Below are 13,835 nucleotides of genomic sequence, written 5' to 3'. Positions count from 1 at the left end.
CACCATAGAGATCCTGGATTTCAGTCTCTTTCCTAGCAGCCTAAATTTGGCCTCCAGGACATCTCTCCTACCCTTCCCTACGTCATTGGTACCTACATGCACCACGACCACCGGCTCCTCCTCAGCACTACACATAAGTCTATCTAGATGCCTCGAGAGATCCGCAGCCTTCGCACCAGGCAGGCAAGTGACCATACGGTTCTCCCAGTCATCACAAACCCAACTATCTATGTTTCTAACAATCGAATCACCCACTACTAACACCTGCCTCTTCCTAACTGGCATTCCCTCCCCCTCAGAGGTATCCTCAGTGCGAGAGGATACCGCAACATCCTCTGGGAGGAGAGTCCCAACTACGGGATGGTTTCCCTCTGCTCCCATTGAATGTTCTGTTCCCTTGAGACTTTCATCCTCTTCAAGAGCACTGGGGCTCTCAGCCTAGAGGTGGGACTGTACTACAATGTCCCGGAAAGTCTCATCAACATATCTCTGTACCTCACTTAGCTCCTCCAGTTCAGCCACCCTGACCTCCAAAGCCCGAACTCGGTCTCTGAGGGTCAGGAGCTCCTTGCAACGGGTGCACACATAGGCCACCCGCCCACAGGGCAGGTAATCATACATGTTACACTCGACACAATAAACAGGATAGCCCCCACTCTGCTGCTGGGCTTCTGTCTCCATTTTTCTAATGAATAAGTTTAAGTATAAACTGGGATTCTTTTTAAACCTCTGGGCTACGTCTACACTGGCCCCTTTTCCGGAAGGGGCATGTAAATTTCACTAGTCGTCGTAGGGAAATCCGCGGGGGATTTAAATATCCCCCGCGGCATTTAAATAAAAATGTCCGCCGCTTTTTTCCGGCTTTTAAAAAAGCCGGAAAAGAGCGTCTAGACTGGCCCCGATCCTCCGGAAAAAGTGCCCTTTTCCGGAGGCTCTTATTCTTACTTTGAAGTAAGCCACACCCCTTAATTTGAACTAGTAAGTTCGAACTAGGCTTAATCCTCGTAAAATGAGGTTTTCCTAGTTCGAACTAAGCGCTCCGCTAGTTCGATTCAAATTCAAACTAGCGGAGCGCTAGTGTAGCGCCTATGAATGTTAGTTCGAACTAATATTCATTAGTTCGAACTAACATTGTAGTGTAGACATACCCCCAGTGAGAGTGACCAGTGCCAGGGAACAAACAGACGAGGGCAATTATCGAGTCATCCACCCTCTGTCATCCAGTCCTAACTTCTGGCAGTCCGAGACCTTGAGGTACCCAGAGCATGCAGTTGGTTATGTCTCTGGCCATTCTGGCTGATAGACAAGGATTGACCTGTCCTCCAGGAACTTATCTAATGTTTTTTTAAGTCCATTTATACATTTGGCCTCCATAACTTCCCTAGGCAATGGGTTTCACAGGTTGACTTGAGTTGTGTAAAGAAGTACTTCCTTATTTTTGTTTTAAACCTGTTGCTTCTTAACTTCATTGGGTGACCTCTGGTTCCTGTGTTATGTGAAGAGGTAAATAATACTTCCTTATTCACTTCCTCCACACCAGTCATGATTTTTTAAAACTACCATCTCCTCTCTTCATCATCTCCTTTCTACACTAAACAGTCTCACTCTTTTTAATAAAAGCGACGAGGAGTCCTGTGGCACCTTATAGACTAACTGAAGTGTAGGAGCATAAGCTTTCGTGGGCAAAGACCCACTTCGTCAGATGCATGTAGTGGAAATTTCCAGAGGCAGGAATAAATATGCAGGCCAGGATCAGGCTGGAGATGATGAGGTGATCCAATCAAGGAGGATGAGGCCCACTTCTAGCAGCTGATCTGGAGGTGTGAATTCCAAGAGAATAGAAGCTGCTTTTGTAGTTAGCAAGCCATTCACAGTCTTTGTTTAATCCAGAGTTGATTGTGTCAAACTTAAAGATGAACTGTAGCTCAGCAGTTTCTCTTTGAAGTCTGGTCCTGAAGTTTTTTTGCTGCAGGATGGCTACTTTTAGATCTGCAATTGTGTGTCCAGGAAGATTGAAGTGTTCCCCTACAGGTTTTTGTATGTTGCCATTCCTAATATCAGATTTGTGTCCATTGATTCTTTTACGTAGGGACTGTCCTGTTTGGCCGATGTATATAGCAGTGGGGCATTGTTGGCACATGATGGCATATATTACGTTGGTGGATGTGCAGGAGAATGTACCAGTGACAGTATGGCTGATCTGGTTAGGTCCTGTGATGGTGTTGCTGGTGTATATATGTGGGCAGAGTTGGCACCGAGGTTTGTTGCAAGGATTGGTTCCTGAGTTCGAGTTATTATGGTGCGGTGTGTAGTTGCTGGTGAGAATATGCTTCAGGTTGGCGGGTTGTCTGTGGGCAAGGACCGGCCTACCTCCCAAGGCCTGTGAGAGCGAGGGATCATTGTCCAGGATGGGCTGAAGATCGCTAATGATGCGTTGGAGAGGTTTTAGCTGGGGACTATAGGTGATGGCCAGTGGTGTTCTGTTGGTTTCTTTCTTGGGCTTGTCCCGTAGCAGGAGGCTTCTGGGTACACGTCTGGCTCTGTCAATCTGTCTCCTCACTTCCTCGTGTGGGTATCGCAGTTTACAGAATGCTTGTTGAAGGTCTTGTAGGTGTAGGTCTCTGTCTGAGGGGTTGGAGCATATGCGGTTGTACCTCAGTGCTTGGCTGTAAACAATGGATCGTGTGGTGTGTCCGGGATGGAAACTGGAGGCATGCAGGTAAGTATAGCGGTCGGTAGGTTTTCTGTATAGGGTGGTATTGATATGACTGTCACTTATTTGTATCGTGGTGTCCAGGAAATGGACCTCCCGTGTAGATTGGTCCATGCTGAGGTTGATGGTGGGGTGGAAGCTGTTGAAATCATGGTGAAATTCTTCCAGAGTCTCCTTCCCATGGGTCCAGATGATGAAGATGTCATCGATGTAGCGTAGGTAGAGAAGGGGTGTAAGTGGACGAGAGCTGAGGAAGCGTTGTTCCAGGTCAGACATAAAAATGTTGGCGTATTGTGGGGCCATGCGGGTGCCCATAGCAGTGCCACTGGTCTGGAGGTATATGTTGTCACCAAATCTGAAATAGTTGTGTGTGAGGATAAATTCACAGAGTTCAGCCACCAGTTGTGCTGTGGCATCATCAGGAATACTGTTCCTGACAGCTTGTACTCCATCTGCATGTGGGATGTTAGTGTAGAGAGCCTCTACATCCATGGTGGCTAGGATGGTGTTTTCTGGAAGATCACCTATGCATTGTAGTTTTCTCAGGAAATCCGTAGTGTCACGAAGGTAACTGGGAGTGCTGGTGGCGTAGGGTCTGAGCAGAGAGTCCACATAGCCAGACAGTCCTTCAGTAAGAGTGCCAATGCCCGAGATGATGGGGCGTCCGGGATTTCCAGGTTTGTGGATCTTGGGTAAAAGATAGAACAACCCTGGTCGGGGCTCTAAAGGTGTGTCGATTTGTTCCTGTGTTTGTTTGGGGAGTGTCCTGAGCAGATGGTGCAGTTTCTTAGTATATTCCTTAGTGGGATCTGAGGAAAGTGGCCTGTAGAATTTGGTATTGGAGAGTTGTCTGGCAGCCTCCTTTAGGTAGTCAGGCCTGTTCATGATGACAACAGCACCTCCTTTGTCAGCCTCTTTGATTATAATGTCAGAGTTGTTCCGGAGGCTGTGGATGGCATTGCGTTCTGCACGACTGAGGTTACCAGGCAAGCGATGCTGTTTTTCCACAATTTCTGCCTGTGCACGTCGGCGGAAACATTCTATGTAGAGGTCCAGACTGCCATTTCGGCCCTCAGGAGGAGTCCATGTGGAGTTCTTCTTCTTGTGCTGTTGGTGGGAAGGTATCTGTGTGTCAGTGCACTGTTCAGTGTCGTGTTGGAAGTATTCCTTGAGACGGAGACGGCGAAAGTAGGCTTCCAGATCACCGCAGAACTGTATCATGTTAGTGGGGGTGGCGGGGCAAAAAGAGAGTCCCCGAGAGAGAACGGATTCTTCTGCCGAGCTGAGTGTGTAGTTGGAGAGATTGACGATATTGCTGGGTGAGTTAGGGGTACCATTGTTGTGGCCCCATGTGGCAGGTAGGATTTTAGGCAGCTTACAGTCCTTTTTCCTCTGTAGAGAAGTGAAGTGTGTAATGTAGATCTCCTGTCTTGTTTTAGTAAAGTCCATTTGTGCAGAAGGTTGGTGTTTTATGAGAGACTCCAGATTGGAGAGCTCTTTTTTGATGTTTTCCTGTTTGCTGTACAGGATGCTGATCAGGTGGTTCCTCAGTTTTTTGGATAGTATATGGCATAATCTCTCACTGTAGTCTGTGCAGTATGTAGATAGCAATGGATTTTTCACCTTCAGTCCATTTGGTATAATGTCCATCCGTTTGCATTTGGAGAGAAAGATGATATCTGTTTGTACTTGTGCAAGTTTCTTCATGAGGTTGATAGATTTCTCTTTTTAATTGCTCCTTCCACGGAAGCTGTTCCCTAATCATTCTTGTTGCCCCTCTTTGTACTTTTTCCATTTCTAATATAACTGGGTGATCAGAACTGCATAAAGTATTCAAGATATGGGTGTGCCATGGATTTACATAGTGGCATTATGATGGTTACTGTCGTATGATCTATCCTGTTCCTAATAGTGCCTAACATTCAACATTTCTTTCTTGAGTTGTGACAGCTGATTTAGACCCCAGCGGATTATGCTGGATTATGTTTTGCAATAAGCATTACTCTGCACTTATCGACACTGAATTTCATCTGCCATTTTGTTGCCCAGTCACCCAGTTTTATGAGATCCCTTTGTAATTCTTCACAGTCAGTTTTCTACTTCACTATCTTGATTTACTATTAATAGAGAGGTAGCCGTGTTAGTCTGATCTTGCTAAAACAAAAGGAAAAACTATGTAGCACTTTAAAGACTAACAAAATGGTTTAATAGGTGATAAGCTTTTGTGGGCCAGACCCACTTCCTCAGATCATATTCTGGAAGAGAATTGGAATGACCATATACACCAAAAGCGGCGAGGAGTCCTGTGGCACCTTATAGACTAACTGAAGTGTAGGAGCATAAGCTTTCGTGGGCAAAGACCCACTTCATCAGATGCATGTAGTGGAAATTTCCAGAGACAGGTATAAATATGCAGGCCAGAATCAGGCTGGAGATGACGAGGTACATATGAGGTACAACCGCATATGCTCCAACCCCTCAGACAGAGACCTACACCTACAAGATCTTCAACAAGCATTCTGTAAACTGCGATACCCACACGAGGAAGTGAGGAGACAGATCGACAGAACCAGACGTGTACCCAGAAGCCTCCTGCTACGGGACAAGCCCAAGAAAGAAACCAACAGAACACCACTGGCCATCACCTACAGTCCTCAGCTAAAACCTCTCCAACGCATCATTAGTGATCTACAACCCATCCTGGACAATGATCCCTCGCTTTCACAGGCCTTGGGAGGTAGGCCGGTCCTTGTCCACAGACAACCCACCAACCTGAAGCATATTCTCACCAGCAACTACACACCGCACCATAATAACTTGAACTCAGGAACCAATCCTTGCAACAAACCTCGGTGCCAACTCTGCCCACATATATACACCAGCAACACCATCACAGGACCTAACCAGATCAGCCACACTGTCACTGGTTCATTCTCCTGCACATCTACTAACGTAACATATGCCATCACGTGCCAACAATGCCCCACTGCTATATACATCGGCCAAACTGGACAGTCCCTACGTAAAAGAATCAATGGACACAAATCTGATATTAGGAATGGCAACATACAAAAACCTGTAGGGGAACACTTCAATCTTCATGAACACACAATTGCAGATCTAAAGGTAGCCATCCTGCAGCAAAAAAACTTCAGGACCAGACTTCAAAGAGAAACTGCTGAGCTACAGTTCATCTGCAAGTTTGACACAATCAACTCTGGATTAAACAAAGACTATGAATGGCTCGCTAACTACAAAAGCAGCTTCTGCTCTCTTGGAATTCACACCTCCAGATCAGCTGCTAGAAGTGGGCCTCATCCTCCTTGATTGGATCCACTTCGTCATCTCCAGCCTGATCCTGGCCTGCATAGTTATACCTGCCTCTGGAAATTTCCACTACATGCATCTGACGAAGTGGGTCTTTGCCCACGAAAGCTTATGCTCCTACACTTCAGTTAGTCTATAAGGTGCCACAGGACTCCTCGCCGCTTTTGCAGATTCAGACTAACACAGCTACCCCTCTGATACATATACACCAAAGGAATACAATGAAAAATGTGTACACATTATTAAACTAACAAATCAGAGTTAGTATAGAAGGTGGGGTGAGGAAGACAGGGGGAGGGAATAGCTATTTATGAGTCAATGAATGGCTAATCAGGGGTGATAAGTAGGGAAGCTATCTTTGTAATGGTTAAGGTAATTAGCATCTTTGTTAAGGCCCATTCATAAAGTGTCAAATTTAAGCATGAAAGAATGTTCTGAAGTTTCCCTCTGTAATCTGGTGTTAAAGTCTCTTTGAAGTAAGATGCATGTGGTAAAGTCGTTAAGACTATGTCCAGGTAGGTTGAAATGAAAAACAACTGGTTTTTCCTTGTGAAGATGTCTGATTTGTGGGCATTAATTCTTTGGCGAAGTGTCTGAGAAGTCTGTCCAATATACATAGCAGAAGGACACTGTTGGCACATGATGGCATAAATTATATTTCTGGATAAACAGGAATATGTGTTCTTGATCATATAACTGACATGGTTAGGTCCAGTGATGGTGTCACCAGAGTAAATATGTGGACAAAGTTAGCAATGGGGTTTGTTGCAAGGGAAAGTTCCAGAGTTGGTATTAGTGTGGTATGTCCTGTGGTTGTTGGTAAGAATCTTCCTGAGGTTAGGTGGTTGTCTATAGGAGACTATGGGTCTGTCCCCCAGAGCCTCTCAAAGCATAGAATCCTGTTCCAGTATAGGTTGTAGGTTATTGATAATGCATTGGAGGGGTTTAAGTTGGAGGCTATAGTGATGACAGGTGGTATTCAGGGCCAGAGGAATACCTAGAAACCATCTACTTCAAGATAGACCCAAGAAAACCAACAATAGAACACCACTTGGCATAGTTTTTCCTTTTGTTTTACTATTGTCTCCCTCAGGGTATGTCTACACTACAAAGTTAATTCGAACTAACAGCCATTAGTTTGAATTAACTTTCATAGGCGCTACACAGGCAAACCGCTAGTTTGAACTTAATTCGAACTAGTGGAGCGCTTAATTCGAACTAGATAAACCTCATTCTACGAGAACAAACGCCTAGTTCGAATTAAGTAGTTCGAATTAAGGGCTGTGTAGCCACTTAATTCGAACTAGTTGGAGGCTAGCCCTTCCCAGGTTGCCCTGGTGGCCACTCTGGGCACAACCATGGAAACTCTTCTGCCCCCTCCCAGCCCCAGAGCCCTTAAAGGGGCACCGTCTGGCTACGGTGCCCATGCCAGGTGCAAGCCTGCCAGCACCCAGCCAGCAGACCTTGCACCTGGCACAGCACAAGGCAGCCACCGTTGCCACCCAGCCCTCCGCCGCTTCCCGGGACCAGGCTGGCAGCTCCCAGGAGCCTGCCCAGGGCCACAAGAGGCAAGCACCCGTCTGGTCTAGTGCGGAGACCGTAGACCTCATCCAGGTTTGGGGGGAGGCTTCCAACGTCCACGACCTCCGCACTAGGCACAGGAAAGTGGCTGTCTAGGGCAGAATAGCTGCCAGCCTGGCCACCAAAGGCCACATGCAAACCCAGGAGCAGGTTTGCATGAAAATCAAGGTGATCCAGTGAGACCCCCCGACCCTGAGCTTAGAACATAAGAACATAAGAACGGCCGTACTGGGTCAGACCAAAGGTCCATCTAGTCCAGTAGCCTGTCTGCCGTCAGCGGCCAACACCAGCTACCCTGGAGGGGATGGACCGAAGACAATGACCAAGCCATTTGTCTCGTGCCATCTATCTCCAGCCTTCCACAAACAGAGGCCAGGGACACCGTTCCTACCCCCTGGCTAATAGCACTCCATGGACCCAACCTCCATGACTTTATCTAACTTCTCTTTAAAGTCTGTTATAGTTCTAGCCTTCACAGCCTCCTGAGGCAAGGAGTTCCACAGGTTGACTATTTGCTTTGTGAAGAAGAACTTTCTGTTATTAGTTTGAAGCTTGCTACCAATTCTTTTCATTTGGTGTCCTCTAGTCCTTATATTATGGGAACTAATGAAGAACTTTTCTTTATACACCCTCTCCACACCACTTATGCTTTTATAGACCTCTATCATATCCCCCCTCAGTCTCCTCTTTTCTAAGCTGAAAAGTCCCAGTCTCTTTAGCCTCTCTTCATATGGGACCTGTTCCAAACCCCTGATCATTTTAGTTGCCCTTTTCGGAACCCTTTCCAAGGCCAAAATATTTTTTCTGGGGTGAAGAGATCACATCCGTACACAGTACTGAAGATATGACGTACCATAGTTTGATACTTCCCCTCCTCCTTCTTCCCCTGGCTTCCCCCTTCCAGCTCCCTCCTCCCAGGTTTCCCCCTCCCCTCTCCCACCCTCTCTCTTCCCCTCTCCCACCTTCTTTTCCCAATCTCCCCAGAGGTTAATCCCCCCCCCCCACAGTTTTGTTAAATAAAGAGAGTTTCTATTTTTGAACACACGTGTCCTTTATTTTTTACATCAGGAAGGGGGGTTAGGGAGGGGTAAGTGGAAGGAGGTGAGTGAGGAATGGGGTATGAGCCCCCGATGGGGAGGACTGGGGTGGCTCTGCGGGCTCCTCGGGGTGGAAGCTCTCCTGCAGCCCCTCGATTGACCAGCCCCTCCCCCGGATGGCAGCCTGCGGCAAATGCAGCCGGGTTGATGGCTGAGTGCTGTGATGTGCCGAGTGTGGGCATTCGGGGCACTCCAAGACAGGACTACTTTGCTGTCCCTCATTGAGGCAAGCAGGGAACCCTGCGAACTGTCTGTCCGGGGTGGGGGTCGGGACCCTTTAAGCACAGCCCTCGGCTAGCCTGAGGCAGCAGGCTTTTATGTCTAGATGCACTTGTTCGAATTAGCTTAGTTCAAATTAAGTTAGTTCGAATTAGTGCTGTAGTGTAGACATACCTTCACATACTCTGCAATGAAAACCATTTAACATCTGTGCAGTAGCCCCCTTTTCTTTAAGCATCCCTTAAGCACTTTGTCCAGTGGGCCTCACCCCTGATTGTTTGGCAGGCTTCCTGCTTTTGATGTACTTTTTAAAAAATTGCTGTTAGTTTTTGTCTTTTGCCAGCTGGTCTTCAGGTTCTTTTTTGGTCTAATTGCCAGAGTTTATGAACCTTTCTATTTCCCTCAGTGGGATCTGACTCCCGGTTTTTAAAGGATGTCTTTTTGTCCCTAGTAGGCCCTTTTATTCTGATGTTTAGCCATGATGGGGGATTGTTTTGTTGCTTTACTTTTGGGGGGAATTTGGTCCTCTTACTTTTTTCTTTATTGGGGGTACGCATATAGTTTGAGCCTTGTAGTTTGAGCCGCTCTGATGGCATTTCTAAAGTTTTGTGCCCCTTACAGATATTTCACCTTGTGGTTGTTCCTTTTAATTTCCTTTTAACTAGCCACCTTCTTTTTGTCTAATTCTCCCTTTTGAAGTTAAATTCTACTGCTTTGGGTTCCTTTTGTATCTCCCACCAACACCTACAAGGATGTTACATTTAATTACAGTATGGCCACAGTATAGCAGTTCAGTAAGGGGTGATGCGTGGTGGGGGCACAAAGGGTCACATGCCCCCCAAATGCTGTGGGGGGGGGGGGGAGGGAAGGGGCACGGGTCCAGGAGCTGGCAGGCAGAGTTGTCCCATCCCTTGGATGGTTTGTCCAGCTACCTGGCCCTGCACTCTGGGGGCCCTTTGGGGCCAAGGAGACTAGTGAGGGGCCTGGTGCTGGCAGTAGGGATCTCCTCTCCCCCCGCCCCGCCCTGCACTCACTGGCAGCCATGGGAAGTGGAGCGACCCAGCCCCAGCTTGCTCCTCTCCCCCGTACTAGGGGTGGCAGGGGAGGAGTCATGTCTGTCCGGTGCCCCTCTTGTGTCCTCCTCAGCAGTCATCCCTGAATTCAGTTATATTCATCTCTTGGAGCAGACCCTGTGCCCCACATGGACTGGAGGAAGGATACGTGGCAAGTAAGGTTCTGTACTGAGATTGAGCAGATCTGGAGTCACTTCCTGGCTCTGCCACAGACTCCCAGTGTGACCTTGGGCTACCTACTTTCCATGCCTCATTCTCATTTCTGTGAAATGGGGACAATGCTATCTGTCACCCATCGTTTGTCTGGTGGTTCTGTTCATAGGTTGTGAGTTCTTACTCTTCTTGTGTGCACGGATGTACAGCATCTAGTGCAATGGGAACATCATCTCTGTTGTGATCTCTGGATGTGACTAATGTAATTGACCATAAGATAATAAGCTTTCATACGTCATGATTCTCCTCTCCATGGGTGGGGGGAGCAAAGAGAATCAAGTATCCAGTTGCCAGTTTTCCCATCACCGCCTCACATGGCTGTGAATCAGCACTTCAGTGCATTTCCAGTTCTCAGATTCCTTTTCACAGTGATTGATCATGCTGCACGACTGAAACTCATATGTTGCTGGGGATGAAGGGAAAAAGTTTCTCATGTGAGCCAAAGTGCTTCCAGAGTCCAGCATACCAAGATGATGAGTATTTAAGAAATAAGTATGTTGGGGAAGTATCTCTGACTCAACACGTCTTCTGTGGCCCTGCTGATCCCAGAAGCAGAATGTCTGTGTGTCCTGTTGGCTTCTCCACTAGATAATCGCAGCTGTAGCTAAAATGCCATCGGCCCACAATAATGCATTAAAGAGAGGAGAAGCAGCTCGTGTTATAAATCTTAGTGTCAGGTTGTGTATCCTACATGGAAGGGACCTGCTTTCAACTATACCTTCTCTAGCTGGCATTTAGAGAGGAAGGATAACCCATTTGTTAGAGTCATAGCTTGCGACTCACAAGTCCAGGTTCAATTTTTTGCTTTGCAACAGATTTCCTTGAGTGACCTCAAGCCTAGTCTGGCTAGGTCTAGACTACAAGGCTTTATCAGAAAAAGCTACACATATAGCGCTGTGCAATTCGCGTAGCTTTTTCCAATCGCTTTTGCGGAAGAGGCTTTTCCGCCATTTGGCCCATGGCTCCCCGAAAGAGTGTATTCGCTCTTCCGTGAAAAAAAGCAGAACAGCAAACATGTTCCCTAGATGTGGCAGGGTTTTGAGGGATACCTCTGGTATCCCGCAAAACCCCCGTAGTTTAGACAGAGCCTCTGTTCCCCAGTGATCCACCTGAACAAAGAGGATAATAATCTGTCTGCGTTTGAATGGAAGCCCTGCCAAGGAAACTCAGGAGCTACAGGCAATAGAATGGGTTGGACAGCACCCTTTCTTTCACATCACCTCCCCCAAAGATGATGTTCATGGGAGAGGGGCTCTGACCTATGGATCCTTTGAAGCAGAGCATAGTGGGTTGGGAAATGGGGGGTGGAGCAGAGTGAAACAGGCTGCCAAGTTGCTCTAGCTTCTGCTGCTGTGTTAAGTATGTGGGAGGGGAGTTGACACCTGCTGTCACCGTATGCCAAGCGCCCCAGTATTTCCCCATCTCACATTGCTCAGGGAGGAGTCTTCATGCCAGGGGTGCAATGTAGGCAGAAGAGGGTCAAATAGGGGTGAGTCCAATGATTTGTTCCTTGTTCCTCAAACAGGAGCTATCAGATACTTCCTAGGCCTTTGAAAGGGTAGGGGCACATACCCACAGGGCACCAGAGGACTCAAAACACTGATCACAGCCAACAGGGCAGGCACTATGGGATACTGGTGGGAGCCAGTTCTCTTGACAAAACAAACAGCAGAGTTCACATTGGCTCTTTGTCAACAATAAAGGGAGGAGAAAAGACAGAAGTCTCTCTCAGGGGAGGAAGTTTTTTGTTGCTAAAACTGGGTGCCCACCCTATAAAGGTTGCACTGTAGTGTAAATGCTCTCACTGTTTTGACACCAAAAGGCAGTTTTTGGTGACAAAACATGCCTGTGTAGACATGTCCTCAGTCTAGGCAAATTTAGCAACTGAAAAGTGAAAAGACTTCCAGCTTGCCAGGCCTATTAGCATAACACTGAACCTGTGAAAGAGTCATTAAGTGATAATGAAGACATTTAATAGGCATGTGCCAACCCAGAGATATATATTGCCAGTGTCTGAATTTACCAATAAAAATAATTCTGCATTACAGTAAAATGTCTACAGGACATTAAAATTTGCTTGAAATATTTCATTAGTTTATTGATGCAGATTATAAAATCACATCTCTTAAAAATCCTTGTACAGATGCACAATGCACAATGTGAATATTTAGCTTTAGCCTTAAATGCTTGGATCGTCAGACAGACAGTTTTTTAATAAATTCTTCAAAAGACCATCCTTATCTAAAATACACCTTTTAATTTTAATTACTATAGTACAAAAACTTGCTTCCAAAGTCTTTCTGTCCATCCTTGCTGTAATTTCTCCTTTCACTGCCCTGTTGAAGAGAGCCCATAAAGCAGTGGCCTCCGACCTTTAAAGCACTTTTTCAATTTAAGTTCAATCTAAGATCTACCTCAAACACAAATACCCTTGCCCCGCCTCTTTTGTGCCCCTCCTCTAAGGACCTGCCCCTAGTCACTTCATCCTCCCTTCGTCCCCCACCCTCCCTCACTTTCAGCAGTCTGGGGCAGAAGGTTGGGGTGCCGGCTCTGGTTTTTGATTAAGGGATCTGGATTGTGAGAGGGGCTCTGAGCTGAGCTTGGGGCAGGCAGTTGGGGTGCCAGGGGGGTTCTAGGTGCAGGCTCTGGGAGGGTGTCTGGATGCAGGGGTGCTTGGGGCTAGGGAAGGGGTTTGGGGTGCAAGAGGGGTTCAGGACTGGGGTAGGGTTTCGGGATGTGGGCACCAGCTGGACACTGCTTACCTCAGGTGGCTCTTGGGTGGTGGGGCCGTGGGGCTAAGGCAGGCTCATGCCTGTCCTGGCCCTGCACCACTCGCAAAAGCAGCCAGCAAACTCCATCCCAAGTCCTGCTGTGCCCCCTCTCTGCTCTGTGGAGATAGGATACAGGATGGAAGAGGAGACATCTTGACATCAGCACCCTTCCTCTCCCTCCCCTGTTCTGCCCTGCACAGAAAGCAGAGGCTCCTAAGGGGACAGCACCAAGGCAAAAGGCAGGAGATGTGCAGCAGTCTGCGGGGGGCAGCGGAAGTGCTGGGCTTGATAACCGCTTGGCCAAACCAATTAGGATTCCCTGTCAGAGGCTCCAGGACCATTGCCATAAAGGCACAACATCCCTTTTCTTCCAGATAGCTAGACAAATGAGTTTCTCGTTCTTTACTTGTGACTTTGCTGAACTAGATTTAAGAGAACCCACCACCAAAATCAGTACCTTAGTAAGATATAAAATTGTTTGTTATGCCTAAAATCATTGGAAACATATTTTAACAAACATATGGTGAAATTTCATAAACATGTCTATTGTTATAGTGATCACACAAAATAAATTAGTATTCCCATTTTCTATAAGCAATTAGTTTTGTTATGAATACACTAAACTGGTTTGACTGATTTAATTTAAAATAATGTCTTTGTTTTAGTGTGTTAAATATGTAGTAATCTGGAATGGTTATTTTTGCAGGCATAAGAGTATATTTAAAATATAAAATCAGCATAGAAATACTGATTAAAAACATGTAAAACATATGATACATTCCATAATATATAATGTTGTAGTCAGCAGCATAGCTGACTTGCCCCTTCTATATAGTTTTTG

The 13,835-nt window shown here is 46.6% G+C and overlaps 1 protein-coding gene across 2 annotated transcripts in view; it reads left to right on the top strand.

Annotated features, from left to right (window-relative positions):
• Window positions 1–13,835, top strand: part of SEPTIN9 (septin 9) — a 266,724-nt gene that overhangs the window by 78,894 nt on the left and 173,995 nt on the right. The window lies entirely within an intron of this gene.

The sequence above is a fragment of the Pelodiscus sinensis genome, chromosome 20 (assembly GCF_052426305.1).
Source record: "Pelodiscus sinensis isolate ZL-2025 chromosome 20, ASM5242630v1, whole genome shotgun sequence".
NCBI classification, from domain to species: Eukaryota; Metazoa; Chordata; order Testudines; family Trionychidae; genus Pelodiscus; species Pelodiscus sinensis.
The sequence above is the reverse complement of the archived record's forward strand: the minus strand, read 5'-3'. Positions and strand labels throughout refer to the sequence as shown.